Source organism: Polypterus senegalus, chromosome 2 (genome assembly GCF_016835505.1).
Source record: "Polypterus senegalus isolate Bchr_013 chromosome 2, ASM1683550v1, whole genome shotgun sequence".
NCBI lineage: Eukaryota > Metazoa > Chordata > Cladistia > Polypteriformes > Polypteridae > Polypterus > Polypterus senegalus.
The window spans coordinates 281,723,376-281,742,509 of NC_053155.1; the positions used below are offsets into that span (position 1 = coordinate 281,723,376).

Sequence of the window (19,134 nt, forward strand, 5' to 3'; positions counted from 1 at the left end):
ATAGAAATCTGCCATGTGGTAAAGGAGAAATGGATGGAAAAATCTGTAGTAAATGATTCAGCAAGGGAAGTGGACACAGTGAGAAGAAAGCAAAGAAAGGAGGATTATATGAGCAGACAAGATCACCCATTACATTTTCTCCTGCAAATTGACTAAGGCAAACTCCTAAATCACACAAACCTTATCACCTGGTGGCTGAAGGAAGACCTGAGTTGTATTCTTTGTGGGAGGCCAGCCAGTTTGGAGCACAACTTTTTGTCATGCAGGGCCTCATTTTCAGAGACGAGATAACAATGGAAGTACAACAGGGTGTTAGTATAATTGATGCCGTGTTGGGAGTAAACTGTAGGGAAATGCAAGAAAATGCAGAAGGAACCCAGGCATATCTAGTTTATTAGGAGCGAAGAAAAGACTCTTAAAAACAGCTAGAGTAGACTGCTAGGGACACCCATACACATAGAACTGAGACAGAATAGCTGGCAGCAACTCATCAGTCAATACAGCATTGAGGTCAGTTTTGCTAATCTGCTCTAACAGATTACAAGGACAAGGACATTCATTATGATGGAACTGATTGTCCAGTGGGAAAATCATGGAGGAAACATTGCATATAACAGCCAATGGTTGATGAGTGTATAGACAAAGAATGGAAGGTGAAGTGCCTGTCGGTAAAGGCTGGAGTTTTCCAGGACAATGGCTACAAAGGACACTAAAAACCCATGATCCTGGGCATTTAAGGGTGGCAGTGCGAGAGGATCTCTAGTATAGTCAGACAGAAGAAAGGGAATGTGTTGTGATGGCAGTGGCTTAGAAGTGACAGGTGCAGTGGAATAACCACCTGGCTTAGGTCGGGTCTGATCAATCCAACCAGCACAGCCTTCAGAAGATGTTGATTAGAACATTTAATGAAGATGAGAATCACCTGAACATGAGCCAGATAGCACATCCAGCAGCATATAAGCAAACCCAGTATTATGAAGGCACACATCCCTTTAACACAGCGGTAGAACTAGCTGCTTGTAAATTAAGTTGTCTATATTCCATCCTCATCGCTGCTGAGTGGGGGAGGAGGGTGAACTGCTTGAGAAACTTTTTCACTAGAAACAAATGGTGCGATGACCGAGGTTCTCTCAGAGGAGCAGCAAGTGAAAATGTAGGGGTGGGCACCACAAGGCTGAGAGAAAGTTTGCTTTTGTGAAAGAAGTTCCTCTAGAGTGAGCAGCCTGATTGGCTACTGGCTAACAGAGATCTAACTTGGAAGCTTAGCTTGGAAACAGAACTTTCTGCTTTTAATTCCAGCAGCCCAAGTCTAATACTCAATGTTATGTCTCATCTTATCTTCAAAGGCAATTCTTTTCCAATCTGTTTTTAAAGGTTTCACAAATCTTTTGATATCTTCCTGCAGTGTCTGGTATTTCTCCAAGTCTGAATTTTTGGTTCTTTGTTAATTTTTATGTAGAGTGATCATTCTATTCTTACCTTTTATATATTAATTCATTAATTCATGAAATTTCTTTGGCCTTTATATTGTATTTGTTTTTAGAATATAATAATACTTTTGGCCTAGTTTAGAATGTATTTGCAACACCAACCCTTATTTATATTTGCATTGTCCTCATGTTCCCAGCATGTTCTAGGTGTTTACTAATATCCAAAAGCTTTCCATTCTAAAAAATTGTGTTGTTTTAGAATTTGTGCGTGTTTTCAAAAATAACATCAAATTAAACCATGTTGTGAGAGCACGGTTGCTTAAAGGATCAATAGATTTGTTTCTCTTATTCTGTTTTATTATTATGAAAAGGGTCTATACAGTGTCACACACACGCACTTAGGAGGTATTCAACAAGCCTGGAGGTGAGTGAAATATCACGAGACAGGGGGTTGATATATGGTACTAACGCCTCTCTCTCTCATCATACAAAAAGAAATATAAAGTACCTTCAGTGCTTCCGGGTTCCCAAGATGGCGCCCCTCGTCACTTCCACCTCTGACTCCCTAGGACAATGTAATTTCCAGCGCCCTCACCATGACGTCACTTACGGTACCTGTGACATGACGCCACTTCCGGTTCCACCCCAATGACCTCACATCCAGCACCACATCACTTCCAGCTTCCAAAGATGATGTCACTTCTGTCTGACAGCCATGAAGTATTCTCCTGCCAACTCATTTCCGTCCTCCATTTTTCTCTGTATAAAAACGCCATCTTTTCTCATGTACATTGTTCAATTACTGTAAAGCACTTTGATCTGCATTCATGCCGTTTTGCATTCATTGTCCTTTAGACATTATACAAGGATGGTCCCCCAACTCTTTTTTGTAGTTTTGGAGTCCTCTTTTCATAACAACAGACATTACCCTATTACTGGACTTAAGTTGAGCTATATGAGGAAACAGTCATTGGCCATTGAATCATTTCAGTTTCTCTTTTTGCATTTCCTAGAAGGGCTGCTCAATGTTTTGGAATGTTCAAATCATTCAGGATCACCTCAATTCTATTTTGCACTTGCTTAATTTGATTAAATAATATACATACTGTTTAATTTATTATCCAAATCTCTAGACTTCGTTTTTGTAACCTGACCCATGATGATTCTAAAATGTTCCATTCCTCAATTCAATAATTTGAGTCTGAATATTGCTTTTGGTATATAATGGCACTCGTCTTCCTGTAATACCATATCTATATTTCCTAAAGGGTATGTAGCAACTAATATGATAATGTTCTCATTTTCATTTAGCCTAAACTTGTAATTGAAATACCCCAGTCCCAAGGCAACATTGTTATCATTAGCTCATCAGTTTGTTTTTTTTAATTGAGTCTCATATTAAGGTGTAAACATTTTAAATGAGGAATTTGACATTTTGTACTGAAGGTTGAACTTTCAATCAGCTGTGTTTCTCCATAGGAGGGCAGATCAAGCAGATAGGTGGCATGACAAAACAGATCAATCAGAGTAAAAAAAAAAGTGCACAGAACAAAGGCTGAAATTTAACATTTTGCATTCAGCTGCTTTTGCAGCATGGTGAGATTCTTTTACTTCTAATGTAAGAGTGTGGTTCTGAATATTCTTTTTAGGCTGCTCTTTAAACTTTAGTTACTTTAGGTGGAGAATCCATCTTTTCTTTTTCTGCCTACAGGTTTCCTCTTAACTTCTTCCGTGTTAACTAGATACTGCTTCAGAAGGCTGTGCTGGGATAGTCTATTTTGAAAGTTTCTGTGAGTGATTTTTGTTTTCTATGTCCCAGCATGACAAGCTAAGATGCAAATAACTTGAGCAACAAGCAAATGAAAAATACATAACTGTGTTGTGTGAGTCACTACACATGAGTATGACCACTTTTGAGCTGATGTGACTTTTTTCAGTGCCTACAAATTTTCATATAAGCTGTGACTCTTTAACTATTTAATCTTCAATAAGGGCTTGTGCTTAACTATTTCCCTTTACCAAAATTATGCAGAAGGCATGTAGTCTATAGCAGTTTGCTTTCCCTCAACTGCTGATTATAGACCAGGTGTGCAAATAAAAGCACAGCTTATGTTAATAATTTTGCTGATTTTTGGCAATGGACTCATGTTTGGAAGAGACACAGTCTACACAATAACAAGAACAGATCTTATAATTTACCCCAAAAAATGGCTACATCGGAGAACCATCTAGTTCAGGGGTGTCCGACTCTAATCCTGGAGGGCATTTTTCCTTCCTGCAATTTTCTTAATCAGTGACTGATTTCTGCTGTTAATTGACTTCTTTTCTTTTTATTTCAATTGTGTTTTTAAAACTGAGACCTCTTAATTGCTTTATTTTTTCTTAAAAGGCAGCCAAAAAAAAAAAAAGGAAATGAGAAGTGTGCCAATAAATGACCAGCTACAGTCAGTTGGGGCCTCAAACTCCAACCAATTTCACTCCCACCAGTTTCTTAATTGGAAGCCAAATCTTGTTGTTAATTAAACCCTCATTTAATTCCATGCTGTCATTCTGCCACAACTGCTAATTTTCCTTTTTCTAAAACCGTCATCAAAATGTTTTGACGACCTCAGCAGATCAACATTTATGAAAATTTCACCTTTCATTTTAAGATATGGTATGATGGACCCTAGCTGATCATGTGTTGGCTCATTTTATGTGTCAATATTGTTTGACTGTTAAGGAAAAGAGACTAAAATAGAAAGTTAATTAAAATTAAGGCAAACAAGCTAATTAGCAGCAAAAAATGGACAATAATTAAGAAAATAATTTGAATAAAAACCTGCAGATACTATAGCCCACCAGGATTGGAGCTGGACACCTCTGAACTAAGTAATAGCCTTGATGTCTAATTTCACAGGCTGTATTTTATTCCTTAAATAACATCTTCAAGAGTATCTCAACAAAATCCCTGTTGTGGGACACCTCAAAAAACAAGACAGTATAATTATAAAATACAATTAAAATTAAACCCTCTATGAGGATACCGGTATTACTAACAAAATTCACATTAACATAATAAAGTATAAAACTAGTCAAAAAACAAGTTTACAGTTTGAAATTCTGTTTGCTAAACTGTCACTCACTTGGAAACAAAGCTGCTTTTGTGAACAATATTCTACTAATCTCTGTCTCTTTACTGAAGCATGCTTTAGTAAATTTCATACTATTCCCTTAGTTGAGGCAGCACCAAATGGTTTTGCATTCTTTCATGTAACAAGAGATACTGATACATTGAGGTGGCCCCGAATAAAATTTCTGTGTAATGATCAACATACCACTTCTAAAGATTTATCTAGATTACATCTTTAAGCTATTGAAAGTTGAATTTGGCAGATTTGTAGTACTAATTTACAGATTACCTGAGCCATATTCTTTGTTCGTAACTACATTAGGCAGCCTTTTATCTCACTAAGATCTACGTTTTGATCATGTTATTTTGATAGATGATATTAACCTTCAAATAGATGTGAAAGTTGAAACCTTTATCAATTATTTTATTACTAATATCAATTATTTTTACACATTTTCTTAATTCAATAGTGTTCCTCTAGATTGTTTAAGACCCAATTCAATATCCCAATCATATATTGCATTTAGCTATTACTTACATCAAGATTAAAAATGGTAGTATTCACTAAATAAAACTGATTACTATTTACATTTTCATTACCAAATAATTAACTACAGATATCTCTTTTTAAAACTTGGATTAGTCAATATCTAAGAACAGGAATTAGCAAGACCAAACAGCAATGAACATAAGAGATTACATGTTAAAATGTCTTACATAATAGTGTCTGTGTAGTTTAGGTTTTAAAGATCCTGATCCAGTTCAAGAGATTTACCGAAGGACTGTTTTGTCAGTTCTAAACTCTGTAACAATGTGTGTGATGCTAAATACAAAATGCCCCTTTAGTTTATCTGATATGTTTAAAAAAACACTATTAGAGATTTTCCTTCAGGCTCCCAAAATGTGTGTGTTAAATTCTAGCCATTAATTTGACTACTTGATCATTTTGTGAAAATTGGAGAAAAGAAATTATAGGGTATCAATAATGGATTACAAAAATTTTAAGTCTAGGCACACTGCTGTTAGCTGAATACTTGTTTCACATCCCGCCCGTATATTGGCACACTCCTAAGAAACATTCTTTAATGTCACCAAAAGTACACATCAAAGCAACGGATACTTGCCATGCTGTAACAAAGAGGCCACCTGTATTCATTTGAAATGTCCCTTATGTGCACACTGCCAAATGCTTAACTCAAGGCTCTGTACAAAGGAGTGTTCAGTTATGCAGCTAGAAGAAAACAAGATCTGCCATAACAACGGAAAAGATTAACACTACTAGACCTACATACAATTAGCTGCTCCATTGAAAGGCATACAAGGGATCATTATGTCAGTCTAAGGACAGCCAAGAAAGGGATCTAACTAGTGCTGCTATTCCAATCCTTTTAATAGAAGTTTTAAAACTTACAGGAAAAATATACGCAGTATACTACATTTTGCTCTTGTGTAAAGAGTAGATTCTTAAGATGAGTGTTTTCACACTTATATTAGAAAATAGCAAAAACTCATGCCATTATATTTAAGAATATCACTATCATGACATTGGTACAGCAAAGAAACGTGCTGACAAAAGGTTGGTTATTCCAATTCCCTCAATCAAACCGAATTAAGCAAATTCAGAAAACTAAAGGACTCAGGATTACATCTAAAGAGATGTCAATAAGACATTCCTAAGAGCACCATTAAAGAAATGTTTTAGATGGTCTTGGGAGCCAGGTAAATTCAGCGTATATATGCTAGCCACGGGCGGCACGGTGGCGCAGTGGTAGCGCTGCTGCCTGGCAGTTAGGTAGACCTGGGTTAACTTCCTCGGTCCTCCCTGCGTGTAGTTTGCATGTTCTCCCCGTGTCTGTGTGGGTTTCCTCCAGTTTCCTCCCACAGTCTGAAGACATGCCGGTTAGGTGGATTGGTGATTCTAAATTGGCCCTAGCGTGTGCTTGGTGTTTGTGTGTGTCCTGCGGTGGGCTGGCAGCCTACCCAGGATTGGCTCCTGCCTTGTGCCCTGTGTTGGCTGGGATTGGCTCCAGCAGACCCCTGTGACCCTGTTTTCGGATTAAGCAGGTTGGAAAATTGATGGATGGATATGCTAGCCACTAGCATAAACAGTATAATTATTACATTACATAGGTGAAAATTCAAAGTAAATGACGACAAAAGTTATATATAATAATTTTTCTGTACTGCAATATTATAATACTGTAGGTAGTTTTACTAGGACATTATCATAAGACTGACACTCCCATATTCCCTGAAAACGTTAGCCAACACCACAGAGTAGCTCTGTGCTTACACTTGTAAAAACAAAGATTAAACCAAAGTATTTCACACAGAACCAGACTTCAAAGACATTAATTATACATAAATAAAAGATCAGCATGGCAGCATGGCAGCATGGCGACGTAGTGAATAATGCTACTATCTCACAGATCTGGCTTCCTAGATTCAAATTCTACACTTGGTATTTTCCATACAAGGGTAACATATTCTGCCAATTTTAGATGGGATTTGTTCTGAATTAGTTTTCCTCCTGTATTCTGAAAGACATTCACTTTGGGTTTATCAGCAATATAAAATTTGCACATGTGTATCTTCAACTAAGCTTATGGATTAATAACAAAAATGTTTCACTGTATTAAGGTGCACTGAAAACATTAATTAGGGTTAAGACATCTGCATGCTTCCTGCTACAAGTTCTGGCTTTGTTTTGGCTTAGATATCCTTGGTATTCTTTTTGACATATGGTCCCAGCTTATGTCTGCCTTTTTTCTATGATTTTTTTATGGTCGTGTCTCTTTGCAAATGTATTTACCATTGTTCCAATTGTGACAGAACATTGATGAGTTATGCTATTTAAAGATCAACACTGTACTCCTGCACTTCTTTAATACTTGAGTCTATTAGGGCCCAGTGTTTAACATGATAGCATTCATTTTACATTTATTCTACCAACACACCTTAAAACAAGGTCATTAGGCCTAGACTGCCTTCACAAAAAATGCCAACTTCAACCACTGGGACTACTACTATAAGAAAAGCAAAATGTATTAGATGACCACAAGACCGACATTAATTGCACAGAAGAAAACGCACCACAAATTTTAGAACAAAGGGTACTTGACTAAAACGGTGACTTATAATTACCTGTAGTTATTAATACATTTATCATAGCTGCAAGATAAGACAGCTTTCTCTCAGCCATAAATTGCTTCAGAAAATGACACCTTTTGCTACACGATTATCCAAACACCACAAGGACACCCGCAGCCATTTAAACAATTAAGAATACTAAAATACATGTAAAGTATTACATGTAGTAAGTAAACATTTTGGATCTGAAATCACAATTTTGAATACTTGAAACCGCACCTTTTGAGAAGCACTTATGCGTCACAGCGGACTCAACATGGTCTACTTTCAGACAGCATACAGGAGCCAATTAGAAGTCTAATGGGATGTTAAGTTATATAGCACAACGTGTGGAGTATAAGACAAATGAGGTTATGCTCAAGATATACTGTATAACACACTAGTGAGGTCTCAACTGGAGTACACTTTTCATCAACAGGTTACAAAAAGATATAAACACTAGAGAAAGTCCAGAAAAGAGTGACTAAGCTGATTCTACGTCTGGGAGGTATGAGTGGTGAGGAAAGATTAAAGGAGTTACACCTTTTGAGTTTAAGCAAACAGAGCTTAACAACAGACAAGACTGAAGTGTTTAAAATTATAAAAGGAATAGGTATAATATATCCCAACTGTTACTTTAAAATGAATTCTTCAGTTAAAAAAAAAACAAATTGAAAAATATACATGGGAACATGTCAAGGACAAATTTCGCACAGACTTTAGAAACTTTCTCTCCAAACAAGAACATTAAACACAGTGAATAAACTACCAAGCAGTGTGGCAGACAGTAGGACTTTACAGACCTTCAAATTTCAAGTTGATGTTATTTTGTAGAAATTGTGTGAATACAGTTGGCAAGCTTGCTGGACTAAATCACAAAATTATTTTATTGTATGTTTAGAGTAAGACAGGGCAGAGTTCAAATCCTACACTTATCCCTTATGGGCATCTGCAGAAAATTTCGAAGGGGGGTGGTGTCAAATTTTCCATGAACCACAAAATTAAGGAATCTCCATAACAGTATACGGTATGTGGTTGATATTAAAGAACAATATTAGAAAATAATCCGAAATGACATCTAATCTTTTTTTATTTTAAAGGCTTTTTTCAAATTAACTTTCAGTTTGTAGTATTATATTCCAATAAACATGTAAAGTCTAAGATTGTGGGGTTGAATAGAGAAAACTATAATATGGATGGCTCAATCCACTATCAGGGTGACTTGGATGAGCACCGTGTGGCCCTGCTCAAAAGAACACCTTAGCATATACAAGAGAAAAAATACAGGAATTTCAATATGGTGGCATTCGCTATCCAGCATACTCCACTTCTCTATTTTGATTCCCATAATTATAAACCTATCCAATCAGACATAAATTAAAAGCTCTTAAAAGGTAAATACGAGTCCTGGATGGTTGACATGAATGGGGCATGATCAGAGCAAGTGTCTCATATATCCCTCTTATGAGATTGTCAGTTGATGTTTTATAGTGCCACAAAAAGAGAAAATGTTGATATGGGTGGTCATTCAAAACAACAGCCCAGTGGTGCAGCAAAAAAGAAAAGAAAAAAGAGAGAGAGAGAGATAGAAACAAAAGACCCTGCTGTGCTGAAAATGGTACCAGACATATAAAAAAGTAAATAAAATAGTGATTTGAGCAAGCAGTTTGAACAAGCCACAAATACTTTAGTTGAGACTAATGAGAATGACAGAGAGTCAAGAGAGGGCTGGTATCTCCGCTTTTAAAAGCTTTAGCCTCAATGTACACTCACCTAAAGGATTATTAGGAACACCTGTTCAATTTCTCATTAATGCAATTATCTAATCAACCAATCACATGGCAGTTTGCGTCAATGCATTTAGGGGTGTGGTCCTGGTCAAGACAATCTCCTGAACTCCAAACTGAATGTCAGAATGGGAAAGAAAGGTGATTTAAGCAATTTTGAGCGTGGCATGGTTGTTGGTGCCAGACGGGCCGGTCTGAGTATTTCACAATCTGCTCAGTTACTGGGATTTTCACGCACAACCATTTCTAGGGTTTACAAAGAATGATGTGAAAAGGGAAAAACATCCAGTATGCGGCAGTCCTGTGGGCGAAAATGAAATTGATCTGATATAATGTTCTTGACCTTTATCTTCTTCAGTTCCTGTACCAATTTATTATTTGGTATTGTGATGTTCAGAATTTGTGAGAAAATGAGTGTGCCTGGTGGGTTTATATTTGGTGGACATAGTGAGGCGACAGTCTTAATCCCACCTTGATTATCACAGTTAAATCACTGTTGCTAGAACGGTGGTTGTTAGCACTTCTTTTGTCCAAACTTATTAATAACTTTAAATGTTCATTCTTATGTTCAGAAATATTAGTTAGGTAAACACATCATGTACACCCAACTAAACATGAATGTAATGTCAAGTTTTTACATTTTTTACGATTTTTCCACTTCACAAACTGTTACATGTAAAGTTGTAACAGTAAGAACAGTTCATCGAATACCAAGAAAAGTCGTACTTTCACAAGGCCAAAGTCTGGGATTTACATGTGAAAAAGGAGTCGAAACCAAATGAATACTGTAGGTGTGCTTTCATTTTACCTGTATTAACTTTGAGAAACCTCAGTGCCCTCAGGAGTCAGTTATTGGCCAGACTACTCAGAAAAAAGGAAACACTAATTACATTCTTGTTAAATATGTTATAAAATCAATAGTGTGTATATGGAGTTGCAGTGGAAAAGTAAACACGATTTTATTTTCTTTCTGAAACCAAATACTTTTCTTTCTACACTGGATTGGACATATACTGTGATATAAATGAACATTTAAAACATACAGTATAATGATTGGATTAGATATGATGATTACCAAAATAAAATTTTAAAACAATAGTTACTTAATGATTTACAAATGTAACTGTGTTTAAAGTGTCAAGAGTTGGGGATGGTGCAGTTTCTAATTCAGATGTTTTTCATTTAAAAATGGGACAAAATAATAGCAAAAAATCAAAGGCACACTTTTAAACAGCAAGAGTACAAAACACAACCCAAGACACAACAATCTGTGATACGCTCTTCATCATTCCTGGATGGACAGTTAAACCTTTTGCTGGCAAACACACTTTTTAACTATTTTTGGGTGCAGATTCAGAATATGAGGGTTTCTATGTGGATACTGAACTTTGAATGCAAATTTAACAGAGTCATTTTTAGATTGAGGGCGGCACGGTGGCGCAGTGGTAGCGCTGCTGCCTCGCAGTTAGGAGACCCGGGTTCGCTTCCGGTCCTCCCTGCGTGGAGTTTGCATGTTCTCCCGTGTCTGCGGGGTTTCCTCCGGCGCTCCGTTTCCTCCCACATTCCAAAGACATGCAGGTTAGGTGGATTGGCGATTCTAAATTGGCCCTAGTGTGTGCTTGGTGTGTGGGTGTGTTTGTGTGTGTCCTGCGGTGGGTTGGCACCCTGCCCAGGATTGGTTCCTGCCTTGTGCCCTGTGTTGGCTGGGATTGGCTCCAGCAGACCCCGTGACCCTGTATTCGATTCAGCGGGTTAGAAAATGGATGGATGGATGGATGGATTTTTAGATTGAGTGATAACCGCAAACTTTTCCAGTACAGTTATGTAGTAAAGGCCTGATGTGCAAATTAAAAGTTGAAAACACAATATAATGAACCTCCTTAGCGTTAGAATCGAGCATTACTCGGGCTGTAAAAAACAGTGCTAAAAGCTTTAGTTTGAAATGTCACTTGAGCAACGGTATGCTCAACGGTATCCTCACGTAAGACCCGAAGATTACTCGGGTTGTAAAAATGCCAACAGCATTAGTGCCGAGCGTTACTCAGACAATGGTGTAGGCATGACTTGCATAAGCGTCAGGCCCAAGCGTCACCCAAGCAACGGTGTAGACGCCTCTTCTCCTAGCGTCATTATGGTGTCTTGTAAGAAACGCCTCTCACCAGCCGTGATGACAAAGTGAATATATCTTCAGGCAGTGAAATTGAAATGGATAGAGAAACCAAAAATAATTCTGGTGAATCAGAAAGTGATGCTTGTATCACTCACACATGTGCAGTGCGCTGTTCATATTATTATTATTCATCATTATTATTTGTATCATTATTATTTCTACACTTCTCACTTTGTACTTTTAGTGTTTTGCATGTTTTTGCAATAGAAAGACGAGACATAAATGTCATTTTTTCAAGCCACGAAATGCAACATTTTCACATGTGTTTTGTGAAAAAATGTAACGCTAAGGAGATTCATAGTTTTGCCAAAGTAATTCCAGTTCAAATCCATTAACGCTAAGACAGCAATACTGAAAAAAATATGAAATGATTTTCCAGGGAGGCACTTGAAACCCAACCCGATCCCAACTCCCCAGCAGATGCCCATGTCATCTGTGTATTTTTTTTTCTCCAGGTACCATAACTTAGGCTTTCATCCTACAAACCCAAAGATGCACATAAAAACTTAATTGCTATGAATTAGCCCAATGAGTTGCAAGTGTGAGTGTTTGCATAAGGGGTCACTATGAGGGGCTACCTATTGTCTTGTGCCCAAAGCTGCCTTGGCAGACTCTGGCCTCATAAAATCCTTAATCAGGATTTTCATATATGAGAATGTTATAATCAGGCACATTTCAATTTACTGTTACTTGGATTTATTCGCAACACTGTGATGTTTCCATTTGTTTTCCTACATTATCTTGTGTCACTTGGTTTTCACCGTCTTGTTTGATGGATAATGAACAGCATTTGCTCGTCACTTTGCCTCTTTTGTGTACAAATTTCTCCATGTTACAACCACATCTCAGATTTCTCCAGTTTTTCCATTTTATGTACTACTACAAATTATGTCACAGGCACCTTTTAAACAAACATCCAGCTACAAAAGTATGTCCCAAAGGCCCAAACAAAAGTATTTAGTGAGTTTTAGTGATAAAGTGTAATGCTTTCTAGCATGGGTTGGTTCAGCCAAGCCGCTTGTGTTACAACGATGATACACTTTATTTTGTGTTCAATTATGTGCTGGTTTAGTATTAAATTAGATAAAAAAGTGAAAGATGTAGTATAAATAATGTGATGCTCACCACTAGACATCTGCAACCAATTCCCTCATAGATGGACATGGATGACTATTAACAAAAACCAAACCAAATAACTCTGTTAAGTTCATTGTTTGAATAATAAGCCCAAACAACAAATGACAGGAGACATGTACAGAAAGCTTTCAAAGAATAAGAACAGAAACAAAATAAAAAATACAAAATATGCAATACCACATGTATAAATACCATCCTCAGAGGGAAAAAGTCTTCACTAAACTAATAATTTAACTGTTGACGGCATAATACCACAAAGTAATGCACACTGGCATTGTTCATTTCTTAAGCCATAAATATACTGCATGCACTCCTATATGAACATAAATAAGCATGGACTGGATGTGAACCAGCTAAATGACAAAAGTAGTACAGACCAATCATTTACTAGCAAAAAAAAATTTCTAACAATTTAGAAAGAATGTTGAAAAACAGTTGAGGAAGAGAGATGGATGTTTCATCAATAGGGAGTCGTATCAAAAACTCAATTTATACCCAATATGACACAACACCATGTCACAAAGACAGAAGTGAAGCAGTCAGACTTCCAATCATTCAAATAATTATAAAGCAAATCAAAAAAGGATACGGTTTGATTTTAAATCAAACGTTATTAAGCAAGGACTTCAAAGATCAGTCTTCAACTTTGATATTCAGCATTTTCTGCACATCTAGCAATGGCACTCACATTATCAATAAAAGGCACTGAATGACCGGACTTTGCATATTCTCACCATGTCTGTTTATTTTTACTTCTTGGCACTGGCACTTTCCTCAACTGTCTCAAAGTCATACACATTAGGTTACCGGTAATTCTAAATCATTTCCAGTATGAGTGAGTGTGCTCTGAAAGTTAAGGGTGCTCTGTCCAGAGTACCTTGAAGTTAAGGAAGGCTTTTTCTCCATGCATCTCTCAGCTGGTTAAAGAAGGTTAGAAAACAGAGGGATTGACTAAATTACAATGGGCTGACAGACCAGAAAAAAAAATCTAAATTTTTGTCATGACATTTACTATACATTTATCCCTGCCTCAAAGCATAATGGTTTCCCTTCTGATACTACACAACTTATAAGGTAGATAAACTGATAATAAGATTTCTGCACTTGATTAATGATGCTTCAAATGTATTTTCTGCCTCATTTGAAAAATGCTTTCATATTACCTATGAATGACACTATAAGACATCACGGAAACATTACTGAAAAAGAGGTTTTGTTTTGTTTATCTGTGCTGTTTAAAACATATTCGGTCCATGCGAGCAAAATGCATCCCCAATATTTGTGAATGCTGTTGTATGTAAGTTAATGTATTTGATTGTAAAGTACAATCAGTTGTACTGCATTGTGAAATCTTCAGCTGAATGATTTCCTGTGGGATCACTAAAGTTTAATTCTCACAGAAGTACTATATAGACCGCTCCATACCAGTTTCTCATGGTGCTTCAGATATATTTCATCATTGAAAGTAAATGCTTTTACAATATATGTGAAAGCTGTTACATGACTGCAGGCAAATACAACTGACTGCATGCTCCTCATATTTTTTAAGTGATTCTCTAAATTATAAATCTCTCTAAAGGTTTTGTATGACTTGTGAACAATGGTAGATGATGTTATTAAAATCATGCAAGGCTAATAAGGTGTTGTGCGAGTTGCCATTGGTGTGTGAGCATATCCCGTGGAGGATAGGCTTGCGGGTCCACCATTTATTGCTGCCTTGTACTTCAGCTGGGCCAGGCTTTGGCATCAGGGGCCAGGAATTGTAAAAAATGTGTGCTCGGTAATAGTTGGATGAATATTTGTGGTGATGCTTTAAACGTATTTTAGCATTGTAAGTACAATGCTTCCATGTTATTTGTGAAATGCATTGTATGCCTTAGTTCAGTCAAGGAAATTGATGTCTGTATTTTCTCTTGACTTTAATGCCATTTTATATATATATATATATATATATATATATATATATATATATATATATATGTGTGTGTGTGTGTGTGTGTGTGTGTGTGTGTACAGATTAATTTCTATTTCTGCCAATATATGTTCGTGACGCCAGATCTGTATCTAATGCCCATTTACGCAAGATGGGTGACGCAAGGTATAATGTTACTGTGTCACGCCTCCTGGGTCCTATGTTCAAATATCATCAGTGTAAAGTTTTCATGATCGCCCGGTGATGTGGTGTGTCTTCACATGTCATCATCTCAGTCTGCCCCATGACAGGCATGTCCTCTGCTTCGATTAAGTCTGTCACTGCATTAAATGTGTGCTGAGGCTGTGCATAAATTGTAACTGTGCTTCTCATAGTTTAATGTTTAATTAGTTTATTATCTACTCTTATATCCTTTTATCTAAAAGGCATCTAAAGGCTTGCTCCAAATGATATTTCCTTGTATTGTACAGTGACAATAAAGGTATTTGCATCCATTCAATGACAAGCGCTAAGCAAAGCGAGTTGGCGCCCCGTCAGGAGATGGTCCTTGCCTTAAAATCGATCTCTTCTGCTCGACCCGAACTTGATTACTCGGATAAAATAGTGAATGAACGAACGGTTGTATGTTTTCTTGTGTCTGTTAAAATTTATTCAGCACTAATAGCACAATGCTTTCAGAAACTTTGTGAAAGGCGCTATAACACAACAGGTAAGTAGTACGAACAGCAGCTCAAATCCATTTGGATCATCCCCCGGTAGCAGATCCCTCGTGAAAGGCGCTACACCACCGCTGTGGTATAGAAATTACATTTTCTATGTGATCCTCCAAATTTCTGCCTGACAACCTTGCACAACGTGCTTGTGATTTAAGAGAAAACCTATTCTGAGAAATGTGGACGCAGCCCTTCCGCGCTTAACGGGCAGAAGGTCCAAACAATTCCCAAGTCCTGTACTTCACATGAAGAGATCGGTACATCTTCTTAGATGTAAACCCTCCATCTTCTTAAAATAATTCATCACAAAAGCAAACTTGAATGTTTCGGGGTTTTAGTGACCCGAACTCACCTTAAGGGACAGTAAGTAGCCGTGCACCGCAATTTACAGAGAGAGTCCTGCTTCGATGGCGCCGATCACACTCATTCGAAAAGATTTCCACTCTCCCTGGAGCCGACGGGGCACTTGAAGTGTCACAAACAGTGCGAGAAGAGAGGACGCTGCCCGAAACTGCGAAGCTCTCGACCCGGCGGAGCTGCCCGACATTCCGCGCCTCCCAGCGTCCACTTTGTTCTCACGACCTCTCGCCGCTGAAGGCGGTCTTGTCTTCACATTGTTTACAACTCGGCGCAGTTAAAAAGTTTAAAAACGCAAAGCTGTTTTCCTCATCTCTTCTACTATCAAGTACTGCCAATTAAAAAAAGTTACAATGTGGCAGTTTCCGCGACAGTCACGTGGACGAATAAATAAAACTTCTCTGTCAGAACGCGCCTGGCGGCGGACGGCTCAGCGCTGGAGTCCGGAGAGGAAGGCTGGGGGAGGGCGACGCGGGGCGCACTTCTATGGGATAGATCGGCGTGTTTGTTTTATAGTGTAATTAAATGAAAAGTAAGAACGAGTGGGTTTGCATGATGCTGTGCGTTGTTACGTTAATTCCACCCGCTGCCGGTATTTGAAGCCAGAAGCCCCGCGGTGCATTCCGAACAACGTGTCAAGGCTGGCCGCTTTGATGGCGCTCCAGTTCACGGCTACCCTCTAATTTAACGGTTTGACTGGAAAAACTAGTGGGCATGCCTTTTCTGCTTGTTCACAAAACGTAGGGTTGTGTCGGCCGGCTTTAGTTATTAAACAGGTTAATTGTGTTGTGCGCTAGCGGCTATAAATCTGCCAGTACAGCCGGCCACCTTAACGTGTCTTTTTCAAAAAGTCAGGTAAGCATGTAGAATGTCAGTAGACCTTTGTTCTGTTGGAGCAATCCCACCCTGCTTATTATGTGCTAAAATCAGCCTAAATGCATGTCTGTGGAGTATGTGGTGTTTCCATGTTCAGGTCCAAGTGTGGGGAGTTACTAGTGAATGTGGTGCTGTTTGGAATACTTTATCTTTCTTTCATTTTCAGGAACTCCTTCATCTATGAGAGAGTTAGGCGAGTCATTGGGTATACTGGGAGATCAGGCACAATGCCAGTCCATCCAAAGGCACTGTCACACAGACTGTTCAAGAAGAGATACTTAAGTCAATAAGTGGTAGTTGTTAAACCCTAATTGTTTGTCTTTAGATTGTGGGGAGTGCAGGTGCTAGGTTATTTTGCACCCTAGGCCAAGCTTATTGGTGCGCCAACCAACTGTTCAGTAGGTAACCAGTGCAGCTGTGTTCCACCGCCCCCTTATGATCTGCACTCTAGCTAAATGCCTAATTCACCTTAATGGGGGTGGAGGCCCTGACTGTATGATAAATCTAAAATGAACACGAAAACGCCAGTCTGTGCCAACTCTGTTAGAGTGAGTGCAGTGAAGTGGCATTTTGTTTGCCTTACTTCTCATACTTGTCCAGATTGCCATTTTACAGATGAACTTTTTCCATTTTGAAATAGGCAGCAGGAACAAACCCTGGATGAGATGCCAGTTCAGTCATTCATAATAAGACAGTCAGACTAACCTGATCAGTACCAGGAGAAATGCCCAGTCATACACCAAGACAACATTTAAAACTCCATAGAGAGCTCTACACCAAAATGCTTCTACCAGAACTAGTAATTGAACAAAATCACCGTCATGCGACAGCATCCTAAGGAGTCTAGCTTTGTTTCTGAGCCTTAAACCAAATGGTTGCTGTTTTAGTTCCATCTTCTGACGTATTGCATTATTATTATTATTTACAAGCTGTGTTACGCTGCCTCGGCTGGAAAATTTCTTAACACAATGAGTTATAGCGCCAAAGGATAACTGGTTGTATCAGAAATATTATGTAAGTAACTGAGTACTTCTCTGTAAACAAACAATTGGTTTTTTCCCAGGGTTTATTACTGTGTGTTCACTGGACTCTTTCAATACTGTGTCTGAGAATCCTTGGGTAGCGCTGGTTTGACTTTGTGTCGAATGAGCAGTTTCCTACGGAGTTCAGAATGAGGCACATTACCTGCATTGTGAGGGAGCATCAGTTACGGAACTACAGTCATGTGGTGCGATTTCCTGAGGGTGATCCGGCTCGCAGGATCCTCATTGTTGAGGACCCGAGCAGCTTGACCAGGCCAAGGAATATAGGATGGAATTTATCAATGGCAGATGGGTTGATTGAGGGTTTCTTGAAAATGAGGATCACATGAGACTTTTTGAAATTAGTATGGAAGAGAAGTCTATGAAGCATTAAAACAACATGTAGGGAGGGAATCAAGGGAGGAAAAGCAACTGTAAAAAATGTGAGGCAGTGGGGTCCAGTGCACAGGTGGGTGGCGTGTGGTGACACAGCAGGTCAAAAATGTTAGAATCATTTACAGAAGAGAATGAGGAAAGAGAAGAGCAGCACAGTGGTGAGTCAAAGGATGTATTTGGAGTCGTAAACTTTTTTTAGATGTTAGTTACATTGGGAGTGAAGAGGTAGCCAAAATAATTAGAGGAGATGGATGATGGTTATAAAGCAACAGAAGGACACATGAGATACATGAGGGTAGAGAAGAGAAGGTAGGTATTTCTTTTAAAGGATGCAATCTAGGTAGCAGTGATGCAGAGAAGGAAGAAAAAAAGGACCTGTGCTTATCCAGAAGGGACAGTTGATTCCCTTACATGGTATGGTCTTCAAGACACTTAACTTGCCCAACCTCAAACTGAAAAAGAAAAAAAAAAACATGAAGAAAATGTACAAAACAGCCATTTGACAAGTGCCCTGAGACTGTGTTCAGGGTACAAATGTCATCAGTGAGTCATTCTCAAGCTCACTTAATCTAATTTAGAGTCACAGGAGACCAGAGCCTATCCTATCACACCTAATACAAAGGAAGGAAAAAGCACTGAACTGGGCTTGAGTGCATCTCAGGGCCCTCTCACTTTCTTTAACACAGGCTCAGTTTTGATTTGCCTTCTGACCGTGACAAAAAAATGATTACTCATTTGAAAACCCACACAAAACCACCAAGATCACGAAAAATCCACTTAAACAACAAGCAAAGGATTCAAACTCAGAATCCACAAAGCAGAGGCACTAACCACTTGGCCATTGTGCTGTGCTAAAATACAAAGGAGTTATATAAAGTTTAAAAGGGGTTGTTCTGAGCTGGTATTCTGTTCAGGAATGGTTCTCATACCCTATGCTGCTGGGGGAGGTTTCCATGCCTGCTAAACCTGAAGTGGATTGAATAGGTTGAAAAAATGAATAGATGATGTTCTCACAGAAGGCTGTTTTGAACTTGAATCCATTTTTACTCTAGAAACAAAGCAACTTTTGCTG

General features: G+C 38.3%; 1 protein-coding gene across 3 annotated transcripts in view; it reads right to left on the reverse strand.

The window, feature by feature from the left end:
- LOC120523933 (arf-GAP with Rho-GAP domain, ANK repeat and PH domain-containing protein 1) overlaps positions 1-15,885 on the reverse strand; it is a 391,846-nt gene extending 375,961 nt beyond the window's left edge. For 2 of the 3 annotated variants that reach the window (XM_039745649.1, XM_039745646.1), the window contains exon 1: positions 15,764-15,885. The gene's annotated coding sequence lies outside the window, so the exon portion shown is untranslated. Of the gene's footprint in view, positions 1-12,753; positions 12,799-15,763 lie in introns of all 3 variants that reach the window. The other variant, XM_039745647.1, reaches the window with a different exon arrangement.
- Between the last annotated feature and the right edge of the window lie 3,249 nt (positions 15,886-19,134).